Consider the following 7,515-nt stretch of genomic DNA (forward strand, 5'->3'; position numbering starts at 1 on the left):
CACCACCCCCACCCGCGCCCCACACCACGCGCGCCCCTGCTGCCTCCCCGCGCCTGCACCCGCACCGCCAGGAGGCTCTTCGCCGCCACCCGACCCGCCGCCGCTGGCCCCCCCGCCGCCGGCATGCCCCCGGCCCCGCGCGCCCCCGCCCCTGCCTCCCGCCCCCGCGCGCCGCCGCCCCGGCCCCCGCGCGGCCTCGGCCCTGCATCCCCCGACCCGCCGCCGCCGCCGCATCCCCCCCTGCCGGAGCGCCGCCGGCCCGCACGCCGCGGCCTCCGCGTCTCCCCGCGCCTCCCCTCCTCTGCGGCTGTGCCTCCCCTCCTCCGCGGCCACGCCTCCCCGCAAGCAGCACGACGACGCGACGAGCCACGTCCCCGAGCCGTCCAGCCCCGATCTGTCGCGGCGAGCCACGTCCCCGAGCCGTCCGCCCCGACTCCGACTCCGGCGAGCCCCGACGCCGTCCGCCCCCCAGTTCGCCTCCAGCAGCCCCGCGGGCTCGGCGTCTGGTCTGGAGGAGAAGCTCGCGGGGCTCTCAACGGGCGGCGACGGGCAGAATCCTCCGCCGGCGGGTGAGGGCGGAGAGGAGCCTTCCTCTCCCTTGAGCCCGTTGGTTTTCCTTGGTATTTCTGTTCCTGATTCGGGGGTTGGTTGTTCCGTGTTTGATGTGTGCAGCGCGAAGAAGAGAGAGGAGAAGAGGAAGAAGCTGGAAGAGGAGCGGAGGCTCAAGGAGGAAGAGAAGAAGAACAAGGTGAGGAACATTTGTGTTGTTGTTTCTTCCTGTTATTGCAATTCTTGTTATGTGCTAAATCAGTGAGTCCTGGATTAATTTTTGGTCAGAACATGTCATTATGTATTAAATCTGTAGTTGGCAAGTTTAAGCAAACAATCTGCTCTACCTGATTTATGTCATTATGTATTGTATAAAATTCATATAGCAATCCTTCTCTTTCCTATTCTTGATTTATTGTCATAAAAATCTTGCAAACACACAAAAAAAACTAAATAGCACTATCAGCCTAAATTTTAATAGCCAGAAGGCTTGAGTATTTCACTCCCCCCCCCCCCCCCCCCCCCCCCCCCATGAAATGATGCGCTAGTAAGTTGTATAAGTGAGGTTCCATTTCTGTGTTCCTCATTTAATTAACGTCTGCTCACTTAGTTCAAATGAATAAATGATTTTCTAACTGGGGCCTTTACAGAATTTGTATGATCATGTGAATGCATCATTCAGTATACATTTGTCTTGGCATGGTTTTGCAGAATGGAGAGACAGTGTCGTGAGGATGAGTTGAGAAATAACAGATCATCTAAGAAAGGACAAGATGCAGAACAATCCAAGATGAACCGGGTTTGACTTCTGCCTCTTTTCTCAGGATGCACAAACCTGTTTACTTAAGAGCTGTACTAAAAAAGCGACCGCTAGACTCGGTATTAGTTTTTTTCGTTTCTGTTAACATTCTTTTTCATTCATTAGGCTTCAAGCCCCCAAACTGGATCGGATGAAGCTGGTGGTAACCTGAAATCAATGAAGGATAAATCCAATCAGCAAGATAAGGATACAAAAGAGGGACCAAATTTGCAGGTTGCTGGGCCTGGCGGCGAAATAACTGCAGGTATGATAATGTGCCATAGGGTGGAATAACCATCATATTCTCTCATAGCAATTTGGCAGTGCTTTTTTTTTCCTATGTAACTGTACTAGAACGCTTCAGATTTTCTAAAATTTCATTGCCTTGTCAATTTTAGTTTACTTATATTGCCTGGAGGTGTGCTTAGATGTCAATCTTACTTATATTCTGAATACTACAATCGCTGTTTGATAGATGCTAGTGAGGTTTTATTCGAGATAATTGTTTATTTGATTGTACCTCGCATTGATGAGGATTCCTGCAATAATCAGTACCACTCAGAAAATTGAGTAACCCATAGCTTCTGGTTATTCATATGCGTGTTCACGTGCCGGTTAAATTCTACTATTATTATTTAGATTGATCGGGTTACAACATTCATTTGTCCTTTTCAAATATACAATGCTTGATTATGATAATGAATAAGGCATCATAGCTTATTGACTTTTCTGATAACAATTGTTTCCTTCTTTGCCAAAGTAACTGTTGTTCTTCAAGTGATATGTATGACATAAATAGTATGGTAAAGGCATCAATAATTGTTGTTCTTCGAGTGTGATGGCATATATAGTATGGTAAATGCATTCAAAATTTGTTTTTGCTCTTTGCAGCAGCTAAATCCTTAATTGTACCCTCCTATGATTGTGTCTGATGGATGCTTGTTATTTGAGATTTAAGATATTGGTTGGTTAGGTAAATTTGTTAGCGCTCTTTATTGCAATATATACTTACTGCTTCAGTACACAGGTTTTTGCGAGCTTTGACTTGGATATGTTACTGTGATGCAAAGAACATGAATTGGCTCATTTATCTGCAAAACTGTGACTTTTCCATGCTATAATTTGAGTGTTTTTTAAACAAGTATTTTTCTAACAGTGTTGATCGATTTGGTTTCAATAAAAATGACAGGTTAATTTTAATTCTAACTTTCTGGAGTATGTACTGCAATCTATTTATCTTCTTTTACAGCTTGCCTTTATCTTTTGCCTGTGAAGTTTTCCCACTTTATGCAAAGCTTGTCCTGCAAAATTATATGTGTATGCTTGTTTCACATATAGCATCATTCAGATAACATGGAATGTCAGTTAACTAACATACTAACATGAAGTGTAGTATGATCTCTCAATAAATTACTATGCATTGGAACAAGTTTTTGTATATGAACATGTAACTGCTGTCACACATACAGTGTGGGCTGCTCTAACTTATAAAGTAGTATTTTTTTAAAAAAGGAAAGAACATCAAGTTCTGGCTTGCTAGTTGGGAACTGGACATGGTTGAGTATTGGCGTGGCTTCACTCCGTGAAGATTTGAGGCCAAACTAATGCTTTAGAAAATTAAGCACTTGGCCTGCTTGGAGACAATTGTATTTTTCTTTTATATTTCTGAATTTTCATGTATTAGGAAAATCCTTTATGCTATCTCTTGGTACCTGCTGCACATAGGGCTACATAGATGTATGTACTAGTGACCATTTACAATGATTTGTATATGTACCTGTGACCATTTTCTTTCAAAATTGCACTAAATTTCCTAAGTCTGGCAACGTGAACATGTTATGCAATGCATATTGTGAATTTATCATAATTGGCCCATTGAGTAATTTTATAGTTTGGGTACCTTGCTCTTCTGCTATTGTAATCTTTTTCAAGTTATCTTAGATCCAAAAATTGTGGCTGTACTAAGAAACGATTTTGTATTGTATATTGTGTTTATTTTGGTATTATAGCACTTCAGTGCAATAATACCCATTGGTGTGACCTACAGAGCATGTACTGTTACTACAATCAATAATATGCCATAATAGACATCTTTTTTTTTAAAAAAAATAAGAAAACAGGCTTCCACGAGTGCCTGGTCTGCGGCACTCGGGGAAGAGGGTTTTTTTTAAAAAAAAACAAATTTCTTTGCCGAGTGCAACAGCCCAGGCACTCGGGGAAGAGTTTTTTTTTTAAAAAAAATAAAATTTCTTTGCCGAGTGTCTGAGCTGCGGCACTCGGCAAAGAGTATTTAAAAAAAAATCAAAAATCTTTCCTGAGTGTTGCACTCGGGGAAGAAAATAAAAAAAAAGAAAAAGAAAACGGCGTCGGGCACTCGGCCAACGGCGTGAAATCTTCCCCGAGTGCCAGCACGGCACTCGGCAAAGCCTTCCCCGAGTGCACGATTTTCGACACTCGGGGAAGGCGCCTTTCCCGTGAGAGGATTAGCCGGAGGCTCTTCCCCGAGTGTTGCACTCGGGGAAGGCTTCCCCGAGTGCAACTGGGCCTTCCCCGAGTGCAGCTGGCACTCGGGGAAGCCAGCAGTTCCTGTAGTGAGAGGTAACGTGGATTTTTTCTGAGTATTAAATCCCGCGTCAAATAGGAGTCCAACCGTGGGGACATTATATTAGCCCAGAATGCATGCGAACAATTGGCCCGACTTTCAAAGTGCCAACTACAAAGCAAGTGAATAAACCACCAACATCTGGGACAACCACCATCATTAATTCTCACTTATGCACATACACACAAGCCACGGTCACCTTGGAATATTAAGAAACAATACGTATGTATGTATATATATATAATAACTAACCCAACATCTGGAACAATATAGTACTAGGAACTTCCTGTGTTTGGCACGACAAAAAACTCGTGGTTGAGGCTTTGACAGATTTCAAATTTCCAATCATGCCTACTAGTCATGGCTGGTAGTACGTAGTTTACTGGTAGAATTTGTAGGTTTTCGCATCCAGTATTATTTGCCGAAGTCCTCCGATTGGCGATAGAATCATCAGAAGCACCCCAAGAATAATGCAGATCTGATGAACACAGAACACAGAGGTTGGTTTATTATAGGAGGAAAGGTTAATAAGCAGAGAGGCATTCTATGCCAAAATGAATGAAGATATTCTTGATGGATAGTAATTCTTACCCAGTTGGTCAACCAAGAGAGGCTGAACCTTTTGGGCTTGTAGATTGCGAGCCACATGATGCAGGGAAGCTGGCAGAAATCAACCAAAACATTTTAGCTCACTTATATTACCAAGTACTTCGATTGCATAGAAGCGTTAGAAACACAGATGTAACTGCAGGTTATGGCATTGCAAGAACTCAAAACAAAGATGGATTAATGAGAGCTTACGAAATAAGTCGTCGGCGCAAAGGCAAATCCACCAAAGAAACCGAGCAATCCACCGAAGAAGGGGAAGGTGATGGCTATGAACATTGTGAACGCTGCACAGGTTGTATCACATTAGTCCCCGTTTTTTCAGAGTCAGTCACCAATTAGGTGACAAAAGTACAGTTCAGACTGACGGCATGGAGCATTACCAACATAGACGGTCCGAGCAATCAAACGCAGTGTCAGACCAGGAGGGAAGTGCAGCTTCTTCACCAGCACAGTCTCTATCATGTCAAACACTGGCATGGCATAGATCTGCATCAAAACATTCATTTTTCTGATTACATCATGACAACTTACAGAAATTGTAATAGTACACGGCCATTTTAATGAAAACTTGTGTGATGTTCAGCTGTTCAAGGTTTACAAACATTTCATTGCACAAATACTAAATCTTCAAATAGAAACAAAGTACAAAGTGGGAGGGTGGTATATGTACCTGGTAGCTGCCAATGACATGGACTACAACCATCATGTTAGCGAGGGCGATAAGCCACCTAGGTTTGCTGAGGGTGATGAGGATGTTGTCATCGACTACGTTTGCCGAAAGCCCAGTAGCCGATGAGCGCAACAGGGAAGTAGCATAGCGCAACCACAATGTAGGCAACAATGACACCCTTCCACATGGGCTTCTTGGATGGCTTCTCTGGAGTCGATGGGATAGTGGCCTGGATCTCAAGAACCACATTGTGCCCTGCATACGCGAAGGCCACATCGCCCAATGCACCAAAGAAACCAAAAACCTTCCCCGACGTTGTTGTCGCACGCAGGTGGTAGTCCACATCCGGAATCTTACCCTTTCTCCACTGATGCGCCCCAAGCGATTGTGGAGTAACTGCCATGTTTATCCATGTTAGTGATCAATCTTTTCCCCTGAACTACAGTGCAATGTAGCTGAGGCAAGGATATGGAGTGAAGTAGTACCTAAGCGACATGACGGCGGCGGCTAGGGAAACACCAGAGATGGAGTTTAAGTTTGGAAGCTGAGAGAGCACGAAGTGGACAGAGGCAAAAATCATGATGAAGTAGGTGGTCTTGATGTTGTGCTTGCTGTCGCACCCCTTGTCATCGCAGACCAGGACGTCGTGGAACTTCTTCAGGGACTTGCCGCCGGTGACCATGTAGACGATGTTGACGCCGACCTCAACAACAAGCTGCTGCGGCACGACGATCCACAGCCCCAGCTTCTCGCCGAACGCGTGCTGACCAAGCTCGTGGTACCTGTCGAAGCGCTTGCCTGGAACCATCTCGTGCATCTCAACCATCTGCCACAGCGTGTAGAGCGTGATGATCCATGACACAATCAGCACCGCAATGCCAGGACCCCTGTAAATTGACAAATTGAGTATTCAAACAAGTCATTTTTTTTTATAAATGCAGCAGTAGTACACAAGATGAGCAAGTAAACTGATCGGCATGTAATTGACTGTGATCGCCATGTGGCTGCAAGATGGGACATTTCGTACCAGCCGAGCTCAGACATGGCGTAGGGAAGGCTGAGCACGCCAGCACCGACCATGGCGGTGACATTGTGGAAAGCCGAGTACCACCACTTGGCGTTTCTCGAAGAGGTAATTGGGAGCCAATCATCAATGGCCTTCTCCCGTGCACTCCTTGCATCCTGCAAGTTTTTTGCAATTGTCGCTGTTAGCTGGCACGGCCATTGAAGGTCACACAATCTGCAGATCTTGGTTGCTCACACACAAAGCAAAAGAAAGAAACACTAGACAAGCAGGTGATAAAGAAGTAGATGGTATTGCAGATCGAGATATTTGAGTATCCATACAAAGATAGGGCAGTTTATTTAATTTTTCTTGATATGATATATGAATGAGCATGAGCTGGACGTATTTAGATTTACGACATTTTGCAGTACAGTGATAAGTACCACTACTTTTTAAAAAATACTAAAGTTGTAGGCGAATGACATGTCGAATGTGCCTCATAAGTCCACAATGGCCGACTAATATGGCCCCGTTCGGATGGTACGGTTCTGGAGGAATTTGGATGGTTTGAAGAAATTTGTGAGAGGAAAACGCTGTTCCAGATGAAAAAAAAACGGATCAAGCCGGGTTTAAGGGTACGCGAACGGGGCTCCAGTTTTACATGTTGTATTAGGTTTGTCCTAAATTAAACATTTTTTCATCTTTCACCATGGAAAATATATATTATGAGAGTATTTGTTATAGCGAATCTAAAACATAAATCTTATGTTGTTAATATGAATATATTTTTTTGAAATTGATGGTCAAAGTTAAAAATGTTTGACTTAGGAAAACACTAATACGACATATAAAAAAAGAACAGAGGGATTACTACAGTCCTCCTCCTCATTTGCACTTTTAATTTTGGATATCCTTGAACGCGATGAGTATATAGGATGCATTTGGCAGAGAGAAACGTTTTAGATTCTCAATAAAATCACTAGAATCATTGCCAAACACTACAAAGAGAGAAATGTTTCAAGGAGAGCCACTTAGAACCGATTCTCATTTTGTACTAGTAAAAAAGAACACTTAAAACATGGTTTCTCCATATTCTTGTTCTAGTCTTAAAAATCTAGTGAGCTTGTCAAATGGTTCCATGAAATAATTCTGATTCATCATCTCAGATGATTTTTTAGAAAATCTAGATCCAAAACATTTCTTAAAAAAATCTGGATCGCTACCAATCACACGCATAATTATTTGTACCCATGATTAACACACCCGAGATTCCTTGCAGT

The 7,515-nt window shown here is 43.6% G+C and overlaps 1 pseudogene; it reads right to left on the minus strand.

The window, feature by feature from the left end:
- Positions 1–4,092: 4,092 nt before the first annotated feature.
- On the minus strand, positions 4,093–6,431 carry LOC136501569 (lysine histidine transporter 1-like; annotated as a pseudogene).
- Between the last annotated feature and the right edge of the window lie 1,084 nt (positions 6,432–7,515).

This window comes from Miscanthus floridulus, chromosome 13 (assembly GCF_019320115.1).
Source record: "Miscanthus floridulus cultivar M001 chromosome 13, ASM1932011v1, whole genome shotgun sequence".
NCBI classification, from domain to species: Eukaryota; Viridiplantae; Streptophyta; class Magnoliopsida; order Poales; family Poaceae; genus Miscanthus; species Miscanthus floridulus.